Source organism: Triticum urartu, chromosome 4, assembly GCF_003073215.2.
Source record: "Triticum urartu cultivar G1812 chromosome 4, Tu2.1, whole genome shotgun sequence".
Classification (NCBI taxonomy): Eukaryota; Viridiplantae; Streptophyta; class Magnoliopsida; order Poales; family Poaceae; genus Triticum; species Triticum urartu.
This window is the reverse complement of record NC_053025.1, coordinates 291,518,551-291,540,803: the sequence shown is the minus strand read 5'-3', so window position 1 is coordinate 291,540,803 and position 22,253 is coordinate 291,518,551. Positions and strand designations below refer to the sequence as shown.

At 38.6% G+C, this 22,253-nt stretch overlaps 1 long non-coding RNA gene and 2 pseudogenes across 6 annotated transcripts; 2 read left to right on the top strand and 1 right to left on the bottom strand.

Annotated features, from left to right (window-relative positions):
• Positions 1 to 4,432: 4,432 nt before the first annotated feature.
• Positions 4,433 to 8,813, bottom strand: LOC125551514. 6 transcript variants are annotated; one of them, XR_007302749.1, is made up of 6 exons: positions 8,402 to 8,813; positions 8,239 to 8,320; positions 8,008 to 8,134; positions 7,747 to 7,897; positions 4,727 to 6,276; positions 4,433 to 4,636 (listed from the first exon to the last, which is right to left on the bottom strand). It is a non-coding gene; the product is annotated as an uncharacterized LOC125551514 (long non-coding RNA). The 6 variants fall into 6 exon arrangements; XR_007302750.1 differs by having other exon boundaries at positions 7,766 to 7,897; XR_007302751.1 differs by having other exon boundaries at positions 4,727 to 7,910.
• A 1,887-nt stretch (positions 8,814 to 10,700) lies between these two features.
• Positions 10,701 to 18,230, top strand: LOC125551511 (annotated as a pseudogene).
• Positions 16,236 to 17,453, top strand: LOC125551513 (annotated as a pseudogene).
• Positions 18,231 to 22,253: the final 4,023 nt, after the last annotated feature.

The window sequence follows — 22,253 nt, the reverse complement described above, 5'->3', positions numbered from 1 at the left end:
TAAACAGAATATAGATTGCATGATTGCTAGATCGATCCAGAGGGATTGATGAAGAGTGAGCTGATAATGGAATTTTTCTTTGATAAACAGGAAACTTAAGATTAAGATGCTCCGGAATGGAAATGAGGGAATGTCCACAATACCCGGATTTAGTCAGATCCAGTTCGAGGGATTTTGTAGGTTCATTAATCAAGCCTTGGCAGAAGAACTTGACAAGTTTCCAACAATTAAAGATCCAGATCACGAAATTGCATTTCAATTATTTGCGAAAGGATATCAATTGCTAGAACCCTCGATAAAAGAAAGAGATGTTGTCTATGAATCACTCACCTATTCTTCCGAATTATATGTATCTGCGAGATTAATTTTTGGTTTCGATGTGCAAAAGCAAACCATTTCTATCGGAAACATTCCTATAATGAATTCCTTAGGAACCTTTATTATAAATGGAATATATCGAATTGTGATCAATCAAATATTGCTAAGTCCTGGTATTTACTACCGCTCGGAATTAGATCATAAGGGAATTTCTATCTACACTGGCACTATAATATCAGATTGGGGGGAGATCGGAATTAGCAATTGATAAAAAAGAAAGGATATGGGCTCGCGTGAGTAGAAAACAAAAGATATCTATTCTAGTTTTATCATCAGCTATGGGTTCGAATCTAAGAGAAATTCTAGATAATGTTTCCTACCCTGAAATTTTCTTGTCTTTCCCGAATGCTAAGGAGAAGAAGAGGATTGAGTCAAAATAAAAAGCTATTTTGGAGTTTTATCAACAATTTGCTTGTGTAGGTGGGGACCTGCTATTTTCGGAGTCCTTATGCAAGGAATTACAAAAGAAGTTTTTTCAACAAAAATGTGAATTAGGAAGGATTGGTCGACGAAATATGAATCGGAGACTTAATCTTGATATACCTCCGAACAATACATTCTTGTTAGCACGAGATGTATTGGCCGCTACGGATCATTTGATTGGAATGAAATTTGGAACAGGTATACTTGACGATGACGATATGAATCACTTGAAAAATAAACGTATTCGTTTGGTTGCGGATCTGTTACAAGATCAATTTGGATTGGCTCTTCGTCGTATACAACATGCAGTTCAAAATACTATTTCATATGTCAATCGAAACCGACTCCCCAAACTTTGGTAACTCCAACTTCAACTTCAATTTTATTAATAACTACTTATGAGACCTTTTTTGGCACATACCCGTTATCTCAAGTTTTTGATCAAACGAATCCATTGACACAAACTGTTCATGGGCTAAAAGTGAGTTGTTTAGATCCTGGAGGGTTGACGGGGAGAACCGCAAGTTTACGGAGCCGACATATTCATCCGAGTCACTATGGGCATATTTGTCCAATTGACACGTCTGAAGGAATCATTGTTGGACTTACTGGATCCTTAGCAATTCATGCGAGAATTGATCACTTGTGGGGATCCATATAGAGTCCGTTTTATGAAATATCTGCTGAGAAAGAAAAAGAAAAAAAAGAGAGACAGGTGGTTTATCTATCACCAAATAGAGATGAATATTATATGATAGCAGCAGGAAATTCTTTGTCTCGAATCAAGGTATTCAGGAAGAACATGTTGTTCCGGCTAGATACCGTCAGGAATTCTTGACTATTGCATGGGAACAGATTCATGTTAGATGTATTTTTCCTTTCCAATATTTTTCTACTGGGGGTTCTCTCATTCCTTTTATTGAGCACAATGATGCGAATAGGGCTTTAATGAGTTCTAATATGCAGCGCCAAGCAATTGTGCTTTCTCGGTCCGAGAAATGCATTGTTGGAACTGGATTGCAACGCCAAACAGCTCTAGATTCGAGGGTTTCCATTATAGCTGAACGCGAGGGAAAGATCATTTCTACTGATAGTCATAAGATACTTTTATCAAGTAGTGGGAAGACTATAATTATTCCTTTAGTTAACCACCGCTGCTCTAACAAAAATACTTGTATGCACCAAAAACCCCGGGTTCCACGGGGTAAATCCATTAAAAAGGACAAATTTTAGCAGAAGGAGCTGCTACAGTTGGGGGCGAACATGCTTTAGGAAAGAACATATTAGTAGCTTATATGCCATGGGAAGGTTACAATTTTGAAGACGCGGTACTAATTAGTGAACGTTTGGTATATGAAGATATTTATACCTCTTTTCACATCCGGAAATATGAAATTCAGACGGATACGACAAGCCAGGGCTCCGCTGAAAAAATCACTAAAGAAATACCACATCTAGAAGAACATTTACTCCGCAATTTGGACAGAAATGGAGTTGTTAGGTTGGGATTCTGGGTAGAAACTGGTGATATTTTAGTAGGTAAATTAACGCCTCATATAGCGAGCGAATCATCTTATATCACGGAAGCTGGATTATTACGGGCCATATTTGGCCTTGAGGTTTCCACTTCAAAAGAAACTTCTCTGAAATTACCTATAGGTGGAAGAGGGTGCGTTATCGATGTGAAATGGATCCAAAGGGACCCAATCGACATAATGGTTCGTGTATATATTTTATAGAAACGTGAAATCAAAGTTGGGGATAAAGTAGCCGGAAGACATGGGAATAAAGGGATCATTTCCAAAATTTTGCGTAGGCAAGATATGCCCTATTTGCAAGATGGAACACCCGTTGATATGGTCTCCAATCCCTTAGGAGTACCCTCCCGAATGAATGTGGGACAAATATTTGAAAGCTCGCTCGGATTAGCGGGGATCTGCTAAAGAAACGTTATAGAATAGCACCCTTTGATGAGAGATATGAGCAAGAGGCTTCAAGAAAACTTGTGTTTTCAGAATTATATGAAGCCAGTAAAGAAACAAAAAATCCATGGATATTTGAACCCGAGTACCTGGGAAAAATCAGAATATTTGATGGAAGAACAGGCGACCCCTTTGAGCAACCTGTTCTAATAGGGAAGTCCTATATCTTAAAATTAATTCATCAAGTTGATGAGAAAATTCATGGGCGTTCTACTGGGCCCTACTCACTTGTTACACCACAACCGGTTAGAGGAAGAGCCAAGCAAGGGGGACAACGAGTAGGAGAAATGGAAGTTTGGGCTTTAGAAGGATTTGGTGTTACTCATATTTTACAAGAGATACTTACTTACAAATCTGACCATCTTATAGCTCGCCAAGAAATACTTAATGCTACGATCCGGGGGAAAAGAATACCTAATCATGAGGATCCTCCAGAATCTTTTCGAGTGCTCGTTCGAGAACTACGATCTTTGGCTCTAGAACTAAATCATTTCCTTATATCTGAAAAGAACTTCCAGGTTAATAGGGAGGAAGTTTGATCGGAATAAATATAAATTATTTTCTTATTTCTATTTTATGATTGACCAATATAAACATCAACAACTTCAAATTGGACTCATTTCCCCTCAACAAATAAAGGCTCGGGCTAACAAAAACCTACCTAATGGAGAAGTCGTTGGCGAAGTCACAAGGCCCTCTACTTTTCATTATAAAACCGATAAACCAGAAAAAGATGTATTGTTTTGCGAAAGAATCTTTGGACCCATAAAAAGCGGGATTTGTGCTTGTGGCAATTCTCGAGCGAGCGGAGATGAAAACAAAGACGAAATATTTTGCCAAAAATGCGGGGTAGAATTTGTGGATTCTCGGATACGGAGATACCAAATGGGATACATCAAACTCGCATGTCCCGTGACTCATGTGTGGTATTTGAAAGGTCTTCCTAGTTATATCGCGAATCTTTTAGATAAACCTCTTAAGAAGTTGGAGGGCCTAGTATATGGCGATTTCTCTTTTGCTAGGCCCAACACTAAAAAACCCACTTTTTTACGATTACGAGGTTTATTCGAAGAGGAAATTGCATCCTGTAACCACAACATTTCTCCCTTTTTTTTCTACCCCAGGCTTTGCAACATTTCGAAATCGGGAAATTGCGACAGGGGCAGGTGCTATTAGAGAACAATTAGCAAATTTGGATTTGTGAATTACTAGCACAAATGCTCGTACGTTGCAACGGGAAAAAATAGAACACTACGACATGACAGGCATATTCGCGACGGCATAGACATGGGTATATCATCCATGACATAATCATCACATAAGCAGACATCACTGGTATCTTTTCCAAAAATAATAGCGCACACCCTTACCCTAATAAGCATGGCTCAAGGACCCTCTCCACTCAATTTCAACATGCCGCTTATCCCCAAACGATGGCTATCAGATGTTAAAAAACAACTATGATAAAATTATTTATAGACCTGTATTTACAACCCATCTCACATCAAAATGATATAGGAAGATGTAAAAAACATCCTTCGGAAAATATTTTCTAGATTATTATGTTGTTTAATTATTATTAAAGAGTTTATAAAAATAAGTAAAATTGAATTAGTAAGTTGGATGGAAATTGTACACTGTAATTTCATGTCCAATAGTCTAACTTAGACGGCTCCATCAAATATATATGTAGTGTCCAAACAAATCATACACTGTAATTTGAAGTACAGATTAGACTGATGCATCAAATATAATGTACATCTAAAGTCTGAACTGTTCTCCTTTTAAGATATCCATGAACATTTAATAGACATTTTAGTTCATTGCCCACGACCAATTGCCAATCATGAACCCTAAGAAACGGGATCAAGGAGTCAATATTGAACGTCAAAATCGACAGATGAAACAATTCGGTACATACATGTAGTTCTGGGGACCTGTACCTCTCCGTAGTGCACTGCAGCGTCACATGAAGCCACACAGCAGCCAACAAACTAGATTGATCTATCAAAAGTAGATTCCAGACGAATCAGCATCACCTGTAAATCAAACAGGGGTTTCTTCCACAGAGTATATATGTCACAGCACCGCAACAGTACACACTCCCCAATGTTTGTAGCAGAATCCCATGCATTCGTATTTTGCGGAGGCTAGTCGTCGATGGCATCCAGTGCATGGCCACGTCCACGGCAAGTCGTTCCGACGACCGCGCGACAGCAACATCCTTTTCTCCTTCCATCACTTATCTTGGGCACCATCATCGGTGGACGGTGAGAAGGACCAACACATTCACAGCCTAGCTGCAGAACTTGAGGTCATGGCCGAAAGAGCTTGCAGGGAACCGACAGAGCACACATATTATAGACATGGGAACACAAAATCCATAACTTAGTTCTTATAGCATGTAAAATATCTTTGCTTGGTTGTAGATTTGACCAAATCACCAGAAGAATGGGCACCAGATTGCAGCGTGAGTGCAGATTAGCATTTATTTTAAGTGCCATTATGCTGGCCTCTAAAGGTATGGTTTGTTCGGATTTCATTGTGAGAATTCGACAAAAAAAACTATCTTAAATACCATTGTTATCCCTAAAAAAATCTCAGTGTAATGAAAATCTATATAAGAAAAGCTATGCATCTAGGAACATGCAGCGTCCCTTCTGAATACTCATTAGATCACTAAACTGTTAACAGAAGGATGCAAGTGCACAGAGAGGACATGATCAGCAATGGGAAAAAAAAAAGCAAATTTGCAGATAGTAAATAATCTTCTATAGTTAGACTATATACACTAAGAGAATCTAGAACAAAACGATTCGCAAAATGTACAAAAACTTAACTCTACAGCCTCCAGTGCAGGCTATACAAAACTTAAAATCCCTATGTTCTCTTCGTGAAGATGCCTGTGCGTTGTAGTAGTCTGTGAAGGAAAAGAATATGTTCTGCACTCTGTCAGCTTCTGGCAGAAGTACGAGGAAGAGTTGGGCAATGCGATGGAAAAGATGAGTTCAGAGAAGGGAAAGGAACAACTGACCCCGTCCTTTACCACATAAATACCTCTTTCACTGCCACCCATACAGTAGTCCACCGCCCGAACAGGGCTCGGCGTAGTTGAACACCGACGCAAGTTTTTAGCAGATCAGTGGCTGGGATGGGCGGGGGCTGTAGCCAGGGATTACAGAGGCTAAGTTTATCTGTCGACATACTATCAGTTACCATTTTCCAATAGTGTGGAGGAAGCTGAAGGCCCGGGCAACCCTGGTTCGGCTGCATGCTCTGGCAAAAGTTTTCAGAGGACCCGTGGAGCTTGAGATGGATTGCAAAACGGTGACTGAATATCTAAACTCGGATGTGCCCACTCTTGCTCCCTGCTATGGAGTGATCCAAGATCTAAAGGCGGCCCTGTCTTGCTTTCCTTCGTTCAAAGTTGTATTTACAGGAAGGAGGAGTCTTGTTAGCTTTAACACCAAACTTGGGAAAGATCTGAAGGATTCTGTCATTCAAATAGCAGGTGAGGGAAACACATCAATAATATATAGCAGAAACATATAGATGAACTATAGCTCTATATAGAAACCATTGCTTTCCGACATACAAAATGGTACGTACAGAATGAGATGAGCAAGAAAGCTTGGTACAAATACACAAATGCAGTTTTTGAACTTACTGTAATAATGAACATACAGACTAATAATTAAGTAGGAGGATAGTTGTGTGGTTCGTTTCTGTTCTGAGGGCTAATGCTCATTTCCGGAGGAAAATAAACTCAGATTTCTAACTGAACTATAATCCCATGTAGGTATGGTTGCAGAACAAAGAATATATTACACATCGATGTAATCCCTTCTTCTTCCTCACAGAACTAAATAAAAGAACACACAGGAGTAAAATTAGAATAACTGAATAAAAGAACACACAGGACTAATTTAAATTATGAATTGGGCTGAAACTTTTTCATGGTTGCCTAGCAAATGAAAATAGCATCTTATCATATATTGGGTATTCAACAGAATCAAATACATGGTCAGAGTGTTCCTGAGATTGATGGTTTTTGAACTCTGTTCCTTGACAACATGGCCTCTGCTTGCTTACTGATGGATTAGATAGACAATTCTGAATTATAGTTTCCTGAAACTGACATGTTTCTGTGAACATCTCAAACCTGGTGGATTTGCTGCCTAAGATATTTTCAACACGAATTGGTTCATTTTCTTTTATAAATTCAGGTTCAAAACCATCGCTTCTTGAGAGCATGTTCTGTGCTTGTTCACTGTCAAATTATTCAGTATATTGTCAACTAAAAATAGGCTGAACATGTGATTGCTACCTGTAGTCAGTTTTCCTTAAGAAAGAAGAAATGATATGGAATTTTGGTCTATTGAGCTTTCTTAATGAAAATGAGGCATCTTTGAGAAAAAAATAGCAGTAGCATTTATCATCTAGTAGGGATGAATGACACGGGTACCTTTAATATTCTTACTTGCGGAATTTCTATGCTGATTTCAGTACAATTTCAGACTTTAGAAAGTATGAACAAGACAAAACTTTAAATATTTAATGTATATGACTTTTTTGTTTGACGAAACCAGTGGAAAATATATTCTATATAAGTGGGAATAGGTCCAGAAGGAGGCCCGTAAGAAACTATTTCAGCCAAGCAACCAACCAGACTATGACAGAATTAGAAGAGTCTAAGCAATCACACATGTAACTCCAGGAATCAGAAAGAATAGTTCATTCAGATTCCCTGCCCAATATCATTGAATAACTAATATAACAAGAAAATAATAAGCTCCTACATTCAGCAATATAAAGCTAGCATAGTTGGCACCCCAAATTGAAGAATCATTCTGCATCCTGGAAAGGATAATATCAGCAAGTGTTGTGCAGGTCAAATTACCAACCAACAGAACCATGATATGCATCATGTGACAATAGCATCGTTTAAGGGAAAATGCTCTACCAGGAGCTTGAGAGCATACATGCTGATGACCACATCGCTTCGACAGGTATCCATTGGAATCTCAGGTGCATCGTATAGTGTTGTATTATTGAGTTCCACCATGTGGCAGCTGTAAGCTTGCTGATGAAAGCAACCTGGGAGTTTTGAAGTGCTGCCGTAGATTCCTCACAGAGGTCAAACCAAGTTACCAAAAGGATCAAAGTAATTCAAGACATGTGAACTAAACCAAGAGGCGGCAGGGAAGAACATGTATGTGTGTACCTGCGGATGATCGTCAATATTAGGTCGGACGAAGGGTGTCCTCACACAATACATGTTTGACGAGACACCGGCATCCTCATACATCTCTCTTGTTTAAGTTTTTTCTCCTTGTTTGTTGGTTTCTTTGCTAAAACAATATGACAGCAAGTCATCAGGCAGAAATAAAATCACCATTGGTATTAATAAAGAGATTTTGAGAAAGTAAAAATACGTCAAATAGGAGAAGCTTACATGCCATCTTGAAATTCCTAGAAACCGAGTGACATCCGATGCATGACCAACATACACTGGAAACAATACAAACCTGCATGTTCTGTACACTCTCCTGAGTTGAATCCTGAATTAAGTATGATAATGGGACAACTCAAGATATATCAACCTTCAAATCCATTACCCTGATCAGACGGCAGCGACGATCGTAGGCGGTGGGAGTCAACCAACCAGAGGATGTGTACAGCGTTGGAGCAGGCAGAGGATGCGCAGCTCCTCGAGGAGGACCCGTTCCGGTTGTGGGGATGTGGATCCAGGCGGCAGAGCATGGCAGGGGTGGGGTGGCGGCGCTAGGAGGTGCAACAGACGGGGAAGGCGAGGGTCAGCCGGATCCGCAGGTGCTGGCGACGAACGACGGCCGGGTCGGGCGCTCGGGGATCGAGATGGGAGGCGGGTAGGCGGTGGCGGCGCTCGGCGGAGGGGGTGGCCGACGGCGCGCCGTGAGGCGGGGCGGGCAGGAGGCGGCGGCGCGCTGCAGGATTGCAGGCAGGTCGTGCTGCTGGATGGGCTATTTTTATTTTCTTTTCTCTCGCCCGTATACCGGTTCGGGAGGACCATGGGTTGAATACAAATAAGGAAACCAGGCAAATTAGCGGCCGGCGCGTGTTCGGTTGGAGCCGGGTAGGCGGCGGCCCATGGCCCATAGCAAATTTTTTGGCCCATGTAATACGAAGCTGTGAAAACAAAATTGAACGGACGAAATTTAGTACCACCTTACGTATATGTTTTAAATGCGAACTGGAAGCGTAAATTCACAAGAGAAAGCGTATTGTGACGGTGAACCCACGGAGTCAATCCGTGCTTTATTATTATTATAGGAAAAGATTATAGAGAATTCTTTGGTCGAATGGAAGGAATTACAAGACGAGGGGTATAGTGGAGATGAGTGGGAAGATAAAAAGACGAATAAGAAAAGTTTTTTTGATTAGACGCATGCAATTGGCGAAACATTTTATTCAAACAAATGTAGAACCATAATGGATGGTTTTGTGCTTATTACCGGTTCTTCCTCCCGAATTGAGACCTATTGTTTATAGGTCTAGAGATAAAGTAGTGACTTCAGACATTAATGAAATTTATAAGAGAGTTATCCGTCGGAACAACAATCTTGCCTATCTATTAAAAAGAAGTGAATTAGCGCCAGCAGATTTAGTAATGTGCCAGGAAAAATTGGTACAAGAAGCCGTGGATACACTTCTTGATAGTGGGTCCCGGGGGCAACTGACGAGGGATGGTCACAGTAAAGTATACAAATCACTTTCAGATGTAATTGAAGGTAAAGAGGGAAGGTTTCGCGAGACTCTGCTTGGGAAACGGGTCGATTACTCGGGGCGTTCTGTCATTTTTGTGGGTCCTTCGCTTTCATTACATCAATGTGGATTACCTCTAGAGATAGCAATAAAGTTTTTTCAGCTATTTGAAATTCGCGATTTAATCACGAAACGCGCCACTTCTAATGTAAGGATTGCTAAAAGGAAAATTTGGGAAAAATAACCCATTGTATGGGAAATACTTCAAGAAGTTATGCGGGGACATCCTGTACTGTTAAATAGAGCACCTACCTTGCATAGATTAGGCATACATGCCTTTCAGCCCACTTTAGTAGAGGGGCGTACTATTTCTTTACACCCATTAATGTGTAAGGGTTTCAATGTGGACTTTGATGGAGATCAAATGGATGTTCATCTACCTTTATCCTTGGAAGCTCAGGCAAAAGCCCATTTACTTATGTTTTCTCATATGAATCTCTTATCTCCCGCTATTGGGGATCCTATTTGCGTACCAACCCAAGACATGCTTATCGAGCTTTATGTGTTAACGATTGGAAAGCGTCGAGGTATTTGTGCAAATTGATATAATAGTTGCAGAAACTACCCAAATCTAAAAGTAAATTACAATAATAATAATAATTCTAAATATAGGAAAGATAAAGAACCCCATTTTTCTAGTTCTTATGATGCACTGGGAGCTTATAGACAAAAGCTAATCAGTTTAGATAGTCCCTTGTGGCTACGATGGAACCTGGGTCAATGCGTCATTGGGTCAAGAGAAGTTTCGATTGAAGTTCAATATGAATCTTTGGGGACTTATCATGAGATTTATGCCCACTATCTAATAATGGGAAATAGAAAAAAAGAAATTCGTTCGATATACATTCGAACTACTCTTGGTCATATTTCTTATAAGGATTTAGTCAGGCCTATTCATACACTACCTAAACAAGAAAGTTAGATTCGGCGGTGCCCCTCCCCTTTCGGGGGGCATTCCGATTTCCCTACTATCATCATTATTTGCCACGCGAATCCATATTGAGATTGAGGCAATTAAGTTAATTAAATTTTCGAATCACTGACTCAGGTCCATTGTCGAATCCTACTCAGCAATTGTCGAATCCTACTCAGCCGAAAAGGGGGTACTTATGTATGGTGGAACGGACCAATCTGGTCTTTCATAATAAAGAGATAGATGGAACTGGTATGAAACGACTTATTAGAAGATTAATAGATCATTTTGGAATGGGATATACATCCCATATACTGGATCAACTAAAGACTCTGGGCTTCCATCAAGCCACTACTACATCGATTTCGTTAGAAATCGAGGATCTTTTAACAATACCCTCTAAGGGATGGTTAGTCCAAGACGCGGAACAACAGGGTTTTCTTTTGGAGAAACACTATTATTATGGGGTTGTACACGCGGTAGAAAAATTATGCCAATCTGTTGAGATATGGTATGTGACAAAGTGAATATTTGAAACAAGAAATGAATTCAAATTTTCGGATAACGGATCCTTCTAATCCAGTCTATCTAATGTCTTTTTTAGGAGCCAGAGGAAATGCATCTCAAGTACACCAATTAGTAGGTATGAGAGGATTAATGTCGGACCCTCAAGGACAAATGACTGATCTACCTATTCAAAGCAATTTACGCGAGGGACTTTCCTTGACAGAATATATAATTTCCTGCTATGGAGCCCGCAAAGGGGTTGTAGATACTGCTGTGCGAACAGCAGATGCTAGATATCTTACACGTAGACTTGGTGAAGTAGTTCAACATATTATTGTGCGTATAAGAGATTGTGGTACTATCCGAGGTATTTCTGTAAGTCCTCAAAATGGGATGACGGAAAAACTTTTTGTCCAAACACTAATTGGCCGTGTATTAGCAGACGATATATATACATCGGTTCATGATGCATTGCCACGCGAAATCAAGATATTGGAATTGGATTAGTCAATCGATTCATAACTGCCTTTCGAGCACAACCATTTCGAGCACAACCAATATATATTAGAACCCCCTTTACTTGCCGAAGCACTTCTTGGATCTGTCAATTATGCTATGGCCGGAGTCCTACTCATAGTGATCTGGTCGAATTGGGAGAAGTCGTAGGTATTATTGCAGGTCAATCAAATGGGGAGCCAGGGACTCAACTAACATTAAGAACTTTTCATACTGGCGGAGTATTCACAGGGGGTACTACCGACCTTGTACGATCCCTTTCGAATGGAAAAATAAAATTCAATGAGAATTTGGTTCACCCCACACGTACCCGTCATGGGCAGCCTGCTTTTCTATATTACATAGACTTGCATGTAACTATTCAGAGTCAAGATATTCTATATAGTGTGAATATTCCCTCAAAAATCTTGATTCTAGTGCAAAATGATCAATATGTAAAATCCGAACAAGTAATTGCGGAGATTCGTGCTGGAACGTCCACTTTATATTTTAAAGAAAGGGTACAAAAGCATATTTATTCTGAATCAGACGGCGAAATGCACTGGAGTACTGATGTTTACCATGTGCCCGAATATCAATATGGTAATCTTCACCGATTACTAAAAACAAGCCATTTATGGATATTGTCAGTAAGTATGTGCAGATCAAGTATAGCGTCTTTTTCACTCCACAAGGATCAAGATAAAATGAATACTTATGGTAAAAAAGATAGGGAAATTCTTGATTATTCAACGTCGGATCGAATCATGTCCAATGGCCATTGGAATTTTATCTATCCTTCCATTTTTCAAGATAATTCAGATTTGTTGGCGAAAAAGCGAAGAAATAGGTTCGTCATTCCATTACAATATCATCAAGAACAAGAGAAAGAACTAATATCATGGGTTGGGATTTCGATTAAAATCCCCCTTATGGGTGTTTTACGTAGAAATACTATTTTTGCTTATTTTGACGATCCCCGATACAGAAAAGATAAAAAGGGTTCATGAATTGTTAAATTTAGATATAGGACCCTAGAAGAAGAATATAGGACTCGAGCGTAAGACTCAGAAGAGGAATATGAGACCCTAGAAGACGAATACAGGACCCGAGAGGACGAATATGAATATGAAACCCTAGAAGAATCTAAATATGGAATCCTAGAAGACGAATACGAATATGAAACCCTAGAAGACGAACATGGGAGCCCAGAAAACGAATATGAGAACCCAGAGAACGAATATAGGACTTTAGAGAAAGACTTAGAAGAGGAATATGGGAGCCCAGAGAGCAAATATAGGACCCAAGAGGACGAATATGGAACTCTTGAGGAAGACTCAGAAGACGAATATGGCAGCCCCGGGGAAAGCGCAGAGGAAAAATATGGTACTTTAGAGGAAGACTCAGAAGAAGATTCAGAGGACGAATACGAGAGCCCAGAGGAAGATTCCATCTTAAAAAAAGAGGGTTTGATTGAGCATCAAGGAACAAAAGAATTTAGTCTAAAATACCAAAAAGAAGTAGATCGGTTTTTTTCATTCTTCAAGAACTTCATATCTTGCTGAGATCTTCATCCCTAAAGATACTTGACAATAGTATTATTGGAGTGGATACACAACTCACAAAAAATACAAGAAGTCGACTAGGCGGACTGGTCCGAGTGAAGAGAAAAAAAAGCCATACGAAACTCAAACTATTTTCCGGAGATATTCATTTTCCTGAAGAGGCGGATAAGATATTAGGTGGCTGTTCGATACCGCTAGAAAGACAAATAAAACACTCTTAAGGAATCAAAAAAAAGGAAAAATTGGGTCTATGTTCAACGGAAAAAAATTCTCAAGAGCAAGGAAAAGTATTTTGTTTCCGTTCGCCCTACAGTGGCATATGAAATGGACGAAGGAAGAAATTTAGCAACACTTTTCCCGCAGGATCTCTTGCAAGAAGAAAATAATCTCCAAATTCGACTTGTCAATTTTATTTCTCATGAAAATAGCAAGTTAACTCAAAGAATTTATCACACAAATAGTCAATTTGTTAGAACTTCCTTAGTAGTGAATTGGGAACAAGAAGAAAAAGAAAAGGCTGGTGCTTCCCTTGTTGAGGTAAGAGCAAATGATCTTATTCACGATTTCCTAAGAATTGAGTTAGTCAAGTCCACTATTTCGTATACACGAAAAAGGTATGGTAGGACAAGTGCAGGTCCGATTCCCCATAATAGGTTAGATCACACCAATATCAATTCTTTTTATTCCAAGGCGAAGATTGAATCACTTAGCCAACATCCAGAAGCTATTGGCACTTTGTTGAATCGAAATAAACAATACCACTCTTTGATGTTTTTGTCGGCATCCAACTGTTCTTGAATTGGTTTATTCAAGAATTCAAAACATCCCAATGCGATAAAAGAATGGAATCCTAGAATTCCTATTCGAGAAAGTTTTGGACCCTTAGGCGCTATTATAGCTAGTATATCGCATTTTTCTTCATCTTAATATTTACTAACTCATAATAAAATCCTGTTAAAAATATTTGTTCGTTGAAAATTTAAAACAAACCTTCCAAGTACTTCAAGAACTTAAATACTCTTTAATAGATGAAAATAAAAGGATTTCTAATTTCGATAGTAACATAATGTTGGATCCATTCCTTTTGAATTGTCACTTTGTCCATCATGATTCTTGGGAAGAGACATTGGCAATAATTCACCTTGGACAATTTATTTGTGAAAATGTATGTCTATTTAAATCGCACATAAAAAATCCGGTCAAATTTTCATTGTAAATATGAATTCCTTTGTTATAAGAGCAGCTAAACCTTATTTGGCCACTACAGCAGCAACTGTTAATGGTCATTATGGAGAAATCCTTTACAAGGGAGATAGGTTAGTTACATTTATATATGAAAAATCGAGATCTAGTGACATAACGCAAGGTCTTCCAAAAGTGGAACAAATCTTTGAAGCGCGTTCAATTGATTCATTATCCCAGAATCTTGAAAGGAGAATTGAGGATTGGAATGAGCATATACCAAGAATTCTTGGGGTCCCTTGGGGATTCTTGATTGGAGCTGAGCTAACCATAGCCCAAACTCGTATCTCTTTGGTTAATAAAATCCAAAAGGTTTATCGATCCCAAGGGGTACAGATCCATAATAGACATATAGAGATTATTATATGCGAAGTAACATCAAAAGTGCGGGTTTTCGAAGATGGAATATCTAATGTTTTTTCGCCTGGGGAATTAATCGGACTATTGCGAGCGGAACGAGCAGGACGAGCTTTGGATGAATCGATCTATTATCGGGTAATCTTATTGTGAATAACAAGGCCTTCCCTAAATACCCAAAGTTTCATATCTGAAGCAAGTTTTCAAGAAACTGGTCGAGTTTTAGCAAAAGCTGCCCTACGAGGTCGCATTGATTAGTGAAAGGCTTGAAAGAAAACGTAGTTCTGGGGGGGATTATACCTGTTGGTAGAGGATTCCAAAAATTTGTACATCATTCCCCACAAGAGAAGAACCTTTATTTCTAAATAAAACAATCTATTCGCGTCGGAAATGAGTGATTTTTTGTTTCTCCATACAGAATTAGTTTCTTCAGATTCTGACGTAACAAACAATTTTTATGAGACCTAAGAACCCCCATTTAACATTTAACCCTATATCATTTAAGGATACATAAAAAATATTTTTTTACTTTACTAGACTTTTGAACTTAGAACACTAACAGGTTAAATTTTAGATTTTTAAGATTTTTATTTTAATAAGTAAAATAAGTCAGTTAATTCATTAAGGTGGTTATGTTTATACCATGTATCAATGGCCAACTCTTATCTTAGTACAAGGTTCTCTCGGAACAATTATTATTTATTTCAAGCTATTTCGGATCTTTCTTAATCTTCAAAAAGAACTAAATTCCGTAATGGAATGGTAGGATTAAAAAAAGGAAGTGTGGAAAAAATGACAAGAAGATATTGGAACATTAATTTGAAAGAGATGATAGAAGTAGGAGTTCATTTTGGTCATGGTATTAAGAAATGGAATCCTAAAATGGCCCCTTACATTTCGGCAAAGCGTAAAGGTACTCATATTATAAATCTGGCTAGAACGGCTCGTTTTTTATCAGAAGCTTGTGATTTAGTTTTTGATGCAGCAAGTCAGGGAAAAAGTTTCTTAATTGTTGGTACCAAAAAAAGAGCAACAGATTTAGTAGCATCAGCTGCAATAAGGGCTCATTGTCATTATGTTAATAAAAAGTGGTTCAGTGGTATGTTAACGAATTGGTCAATTACGAAAACTAGACTTTCTCAATTTAGAGACTTAAGAGCACAAGAAAAAATGGGAAAATTCCACCATCTCCCAAAAAGAGATGTGGCAATCTTGAAGAGAAAATTATCTACCTTGCAAAGGTATCTCGGCGGGATCAAATATATGACGAGATTGCCAGACTTTGTGATCGTGCTTGATCAGCAAAAAGAGTATATAGCTCTTAGGGAATGTGACATTTTGGGGATTCCTACTATTTCTTTAGTCGATACAAATAGTGACCCGGATCTCGCGAATATATCGATTCCAGCCAACGATGACACTATGATTTCAATTCGATTGATTCTTACCAAATTAGTATTTTCAATTTGTGAGGGTCGTTCTCTCTAGATAAGAAATCGTTGATTAAGAATATATAGTCAATTCTTGGGCAACTGCGTAAATTTATGGAATCACTTACTTTACTATATCTTTTTTTTGCATAGAAAAAAGAAGGGGAATATTGATATATATTAGAGGGTATTGATATATATTATGATCTGATGTGCTTTCTTGGTATCCTAAATATAAGATTAATACTTCAAGTTGCTGAGTTGAGAAAGAGATGGTTGAATCAAAAGAATTCCTTTTTTTAAGTTCAATTTTTATCAAAGGACAATATGAATATTATACCTTGTTCCATTAAAACACTCAATGGGTTATACGATATATCAGGTGTAGAAGTAGGCCAACACTTCTATTGGCAAATAGGATGTTTCCAAATTCATGCCCAAGTACTCATCACTTCTTGGGTCATAATTACTATCTTGCTAGGTTCAGTTGTCATAGCTATTCGGAATCCACAAACCATCCCGACCGACGGTCAGAAATTTTTGGAATATGTCCTTGTGTTTATTCGAGACTTGAGCAAAACTCAGATTGGAGAAGAATATGGTGCCTGGGTTCCCTTTATTGGAACTATGTTCCTTTTTATTTTTGTTTCGAATTGGTCGGGTGCTCTTTTACCTTGGAAAATTATAGAGTTACCCCATGGGGAATTAGCAGCGCCCACGAATGATATAAATACTACTATTGCTTTAGCTTTACTCACATCAGCGGCATACTTTTATGTTGGTCTTAGCAAAAAAAGGATTGAGCTATTTCGAGAAATATATTAAACCAACTCCAATCCTTTTACCAATTAACATCCTAGAAGATCTCACAAAACCATTATCGCTTAGCTTTCGACTTTTCGGGAATATGTTGGCGGATGAATTAGTCGTTGTTGTCCTTGTTTCTTTAGTCCCCTTAGTAATCCCTATACCGGTCATGTTTCTTGGATTATTTACAAGCGGTATTCGAGCTCTTATTTTTGCAACATTAGCCGCAACCAATATAGGTGAATCCATGGAGGGTCATCATTGAATTGACTCTTTTTGGAAATAGTATTTTTTTTGAAGCTTAGCTCAATTCATGCATGGTTCCAGATAATCTGCTTGGTTGCAAAAAAAAATAGTTAGAAGTGCGTATGAATATATAGCCTAGAGTTGTAGGAGAGAGAATAGAATAGACTATATTATGGAATTTTCAAAGTATATATGCATTAAGGAGGGTGGAGTCAGGCTAGATCTATACTATAATATCCTTAATGTCTATAAGTGGAGTCCTCTTTTATTGAGGTTTCCATTTTAGGCAATGATTTTAGAATCCGATTCAATAGAAAAATGAGAAAATATGCAAATAAACTAGAAGAAACAAATGTATATATAGGATATTATATTATATATTCCTAGGTTAGATTCATTATCTAATCTGGTATATGGATATGGAATTCCCTTCCATGTAGTTCGGACAATTCACATTATCATTTCAATTTGATTTCAATTTGTACTTTTTAATTACTTTACTTCTCCCCAATAGAGCTTGGAAGTAAGAATTTATTGGTTGATTGTATCCTTAACCATTTCTTTTTTTTGACACGAGGAACTGCTCATCATGAATCCACTAATTGCTGTTGCTTCTATTATTGTTGCTGGATTGGCCGTAGGGCTTGCTTCTATTGGACCTAGAGTTGGTCAAGGTACTGCTGCAGGACAAGCTGTAGAAGGTATTGCGAGACAGCCAGAAGCGGAAGGTAAAATACGAGGTACTTTATTGCTTAGTCTAGCTTTTATGGAAGCTTTAACAATTTATGGACTAGTTGTGGCACTGGTGCTTTTATTTGTGAACCCTTTTGTTTAATCTTAAAAAAAATTCTTTCGATTTCGATTAGATACTTTTTTCTTTTTTAGTAAATTGGTATTTGCTTCCGCAATTCCAATTATATCAATACTTTATTTAATTTACTCCTATTTATTACTCCTGGAATTATCTATTTATCAGGATAGATAATACCCCATTCTAAGAAGGGCTGAGTTGAGTATTATTAATTTGGAAGATATGCTCACCTTCTTATTTCCCGTCCTTAGTTTAGGAAAGTGGAAATTTTTTTCCTTTTATTTTATGGATTTTGGGAACAGAACATTTCAACAAAGCAAGTCTTTCACCGATCAAACAAGACGTAAGACTTAATCTAAAAGAAATTACTAGATTGAATCTATTTGCATTAAAAAATCGATCAAAAAAGGGCGAGCGAAGTAAGTGATCGAAAAATTTGTTCTTTGTTCGTCCTATCTATAAGAGGAGACATATGAAAAATGTAACCCATTCTTTCGTTTTTTTAGCTCATTGGCCATCCGCTGGCAGTTTCGGGCTTAATACCGATATTTTAGCAACAAATCTAATAAATCTAACCGTAGTGGTTGGTGTTTTGATTTATTTTTGAAAGGGAGTGTGTGCGAGTTGTATATTTCAAGAATAGATTGGATCTATTCGGCTGCACTTTATAATATTTTTTGGTATTTTTCGGATAAATAAGAAAAGGGTGCACGATCTCGACGAATTACTTCTGAATAAATTTAGAAATCATATGGAAGAACCATAGCATTTCACGACTCATTGGTAAATCAACTTTGATTCTCTATAAACCAAGAATGTGATACCATTAACACGGTTAAAGCTAAACTGCTTGAAGTCCAGACAAAAAGAGGTACCCTTTCTACAACTATATTAGTATTAGTACCGAATTTAAACGGGAAATAGCTAATATAAAATTTATATATAGAACACTCATATCGATAAAATGGTTTGAACTATTTACTAGAAAAAGGGGGCACCCTGCCCTTTTTTAACCAATGCTGAATCGACGACCTATGTATAAAAAAGAGAAATTTTTTGGATTTGAAGAAAAAAAAGAATTCTATTAATTTTCATTTTCCATTTATTTAGTTAGTTTTTCTTAATGAAATTGAAATTATTAACTAGAGGGCAAATAAAAATAAAGAAAAAAACTTTGCTGACCATGATATATTTTTATCTAGGCGGAAGAGTCCTCTTAATATTTATGATAGAGGCGAGGGTCCTGATCTTTCGATGAGATGATAACTATCGATTTGGTGGAGACGACTTTGACGATCCGACTACAAACGTGCATGACGTTGCGCCTTAGCAATCGCTAAACCAATCTCCTGAGGTTACTGACGATGCCGGAAGCACGGTCGGCCTGACCACGAAGGTCTATTCCTGCAAGCAATCGAAGAACGAGCAAGAATATGATAAATCAATCTGAATATTGCAAATATATATGAGGTATTGATAATGGTGGGGATCCGTAAGCGGTCTTGGTCTGGTCGTTGGACACAAACGAAGTACACGAAGTTGCAATGGCTAACTTTTAACTAAACAAATCCCCAGCAAAAAGCTACTAGATGGATCTACTTATATAGGAGCAAGGGGTGGCGGCCAAGGAGGTGGGAGGACGTCCCAAGGCAGCCTAAAACTAACCCTAGGTCGTACAAGGCTCATGGGCCCAAGTGGAGGTGATGCAACACCTTTGGGCTTGTAGTTTGACTCGGATTCTGCTGCAACGTCAGATTGTTTCGTCCGTAACTCAACGCTCCGGACGAATTTGAAGGTGAATCCAATTGGGTTGGAAAGAGCACTAAATCTAGTTTCCAACAAAAAAATAATCACCCAATTCGGAGTCCGTATGAAAAAGTTGTTGGCGTTTTGAGTCAGGTATGTCTGTGCAGTCCGAATCTGAATCCAGAACGTGAGAGACTTGGACTCTATCTTCTCTTGGCCCAAAAGTGACGTGAGAGGACATTTTGAACACAACCTAAACTTCTCCTTTTCCCTTGTCTTCATATGTGGATTGTACAAATGTCCCATACACCTGCAATTAGATAAAACACAAAAGTGTGTGAAGTATTTTTGTTCTGGATAACATAAATAGATTATTGAATAGTTTGCATTAGAAATCACCTGACAAATATGCATGTATGCAATATTTTTGGTCGTATCCAAGGTAGTCATGTCCTCATCAATTTATCTAGTCCTATATAGGTTTCGGTATATTGAAATATAAACATAAAAAAGAAGATAGAGGGTAGGCTCATTACTTAAAAAATATGGAAATAGCTATAGAAAAAAGGAGCGTGAGAGCCAAATGAATCGAATGGTTCATGTTTGGTTCAGGAAGAGATCATAAAAGTTGTAAACTTACAAAATATCTACTTTCATTAAAAGATTTATTAGATAATCGAAAACAAAGGATCTTGAGTACTATTCGAAATTCATAAGAATTGCGTAGAGGGACCATTGAGCAACTCGAAAAAGCTCAGATTCGATTACAGAAAGTCGAACTAGAAGCGGATGAGTATCGAATGAATGGATACTCTGAGATAGAACGAAAAAAAGCAAATTTGATTAATGGTATTTCTATTAGTTTGGAACAATTGGAAAAGTCTTAAAACGAAACCCTTTATTTTGAAAAACAAAGGGCAATGAATCAGGTCCGACATCGGGTTTTCCAATAGGCCGTACAAGGAGCTCTAGGAACTCTGAATAGTTGTTTGAATACCAAATTACATTTCCGTATGATTCGTGCTAATATTGGCATTCTCGGGTCCCTGGAATGGAAGAGATAATTAAATTAATTAGGCCTTGAACTTCTACTTTCGTTTAGAATTTAGGCATTAGTTTTCCCCTTGCTTCCGAAAAAAAGAGTCAAGAAACACTAATGGCAACCCTTCGAGTCGACGAAATTCATAAAATCCTCCGGGAACATATTGAACAATATAATAGGAAAGTAGGGATTGAGAATATAGGTCGCGTAATTCAAGTGGGGGATGGGATTTCTCGTATTATAGGTCTTGGTGAAATAATGTCACGTGAATTAGTCGAATTTGCAGAAGGTACTAGGGGTATTTCTCTGAATTTGGAATCCAAAATGTTGGGATTGTATTAATGGGCGATGGGTTGATGAAGTTTTGTAAAAGCAACAGGAAGAATTGCTTAGATACCCGTGAATGAGGCTTACTTGGGTCGTGTTGTAAATGCTCTGGCTAAACCAATTGATGGGAAAGGCGAAATTATAGCTTCCGAATCTCGCTTAATTGAATCTCCTGCTCCAAGTATAATTTCCAGGCGTTCCGTATACGAACCTCTTCAAACAGGGCTTATTGCTATCGATTCGATGATCCCTATAGGGCGTGGTCAGCGAGAGTTAATTATTGGGGACAGACAGACTGGCAAAACAGCAGTAGCCACAGATACAATTCTCAATCAAAAAGGGCAAGGTGTAATATGTGTTTATGTAGCTATCAGTCAAAGAGCATCCTCCGTAGCTCAAGTAGTAACTACTTTCCATGAGGAGGCGGCCATGGAATACACTATTGTAGTACACTACAAAAAAAAGACACATCCATGACATTTTTGGCCGAACGAATTTTTTTTCTGTCATACATATGACTCTTCTATGACGATAATTGTGACAAAACCCGGTATCATCATAGATGTGGTGGGCTCCTACTTCTATGACAAAAAATCATGACAGAAAATGGGCTTTTCGTCTTGGGCAGGCCTAAGACGCAACTGCATGACATTCTTTGGGCCGTCCATGACGGAAAAACCGTGGTAGAAGCGAGGGGGAGGAAAATTTTGGGGAGGTCCCGGTTACGGTGGGAGGTCGGGGGCCGAGCGATGCGCGTTTATCTCGTACACGTACGCGCGTGTGTGCGAGGCGTTGGCTCTAACTGAACCCAAGCGAGGCGTTGGGCTCTAACTGAACCCGAGCGATTGCACTACATGCTACACATTACTGAACCCGAGCGATCGATCGATGGCTGTTAACTGAACCTGATCGAGCGATTCCTTCGCTACTGCTGCTAACTCAAGCCGATCGATGCTGCCTCTGGGATGAATAGTGAGTGTTGTGGGGAGTTTGGATGAACAGTGAGCGGTGGCATTGCCTCTGGATGAACAAGACCGCGTGGTGTGGTGGAGGGCTGGATGAACAATAGATGGTGGAGGGGTGCCCGTGTAAGGGTGGTTGAACAGGACCCCGTGGTGTGGAGGGCTGGATGAACAGTAGACGGTGGAGGGGTGCCCGTGGAGGGGTGGTTGAACAGT